Source organism: Protomyctophum parallelum, assembly GCF_964188405.1.
Source record: "Protomyctophum parallelum genome assembly, chromosome: 5".
In the NCBI taxonomy this organism is placed as follows: Eukaryota; Metazoa; Chordata; class Actinopteri; order Myctophiformes; family Myctophidae; genus Protomyctophum; species Protomyctophum parallelum.
Genome location: NC_139702.1, coordinates 34,723,322 through 34,724,752, shown reverse-complemented (window position 1 = coordinate 34,724,752; position 1,431 = coordinate 34,723,322).

Here is a 1,431-nt window from a genome sequence, read left to right as displayed (position 1 = left end):
TTAGTTTATATATAACTGCCAGCCTGTTCATTAATGACCCTCTTGGCAGACCACAGCCTGTACGCTAGAATCCCAGAGCAATGAGCTAGTTGGAGGCTGGGGGTCTCTCGGCAATGACTCGGGGGTCTCTCGGCCAATGACTCGGGGTCTCTCTGCCAATGACTCGGGGGTCTCTCGGCCAATGACTCGGGGGTCTCTCGGCCAATGACTCGGGGGTCTCTCTGCAATGACTCGGGGGTCTCTCGGCCAATGACTCGGGGGTCTCTCGGCCAATGACTCGGGGGTCTCTCTGCAATGACTCGGGGGTCTCTCGGCAATGACTCGGGGGTCTCTCGGCCAATGACTCGGGGGTCTCTCTGCCAATGACTCGGGGGTCTCTCGGCAATGACTCGGGGGTCTCTCGGCAATGACTCGGGGGTCTCTCGACCAATGACTCGGGGGTCTCTCTGCAATGACTCGGGGGTCTCTCGGCAATGACTCGGGGGTCTCTCGGCCAATGACTCGGGGGTCTCTCGGCCAATGACTCGGGGGTCTCTCGGCCAATGACTCGGGGGTCTCTCGGCCAATGACTCGGGGGTCTCTCGGCCAATGACTCGGGGTCTCTCTGCAATGACTCGGGGGTCTCTCGGCAATGACTCGGGGGTCTCTCGGCCAATGACTCGGGGGTCTCTCGGCCAATGACTCGGGGGTCTCTCGGCCAATGACTCGGGGGTCTCTCTGCCAATGACTCGGGGGTCTCTCTGCAATGACTCGGGGGTCTCTCGGCCAATGACTCGGGGGTCTCTCGGCCAATGACTCGGGGGTCTCTCGGCCAATGACTCGGGGGTCTCTCGACCAATGACTCAGGGGTCTCTCTGCAATGACTCGGGGGTCTCTCGGCCAATGACTCGGGGTCTCTCGGCCAATGACTCGGGGGTCTCTCGGCCAATGACTCGGGGGTCTCTCTGCAATGACTCGGGGGTCTCTCGGCCAATGACTCGGGGGTCTCTCGGCCAATGACTCGGGGGTCTCTCGGCCAATGACTCGGGGGTCTCTCGGCCAATGACTCGGGGTCTCTCGGCCAATGACTCGGGGGTCTCTCGGCCAATGACTCGGGGGTCTCTCTGCAATGACTCGGGGGTCTCTCGGCCAATGACTCGGGGGTCTCTGGGCCAATGACTCGGGGGTCTCTCTGCCAATGACTCGGGGGTCTTGAGCCAGAGACCTCAGGTTGTGTAGTTATAGCTCACACACTGTCCCCATGCTGATGCATGCTCTGTGGTGCATAATTGATTGGTGATGTCTGGCTCTGGTCCCACAGTCACAGAGCATGCTACTCCATGACCTCTCACTCCACCTCTCAAATGACCAGACTGCAAATACGCCCGAGGGTCATGATTCTGAAATCAAAATGTCCATTATAGGTCATGGTTGGTTCTGAACCTTTTTAAA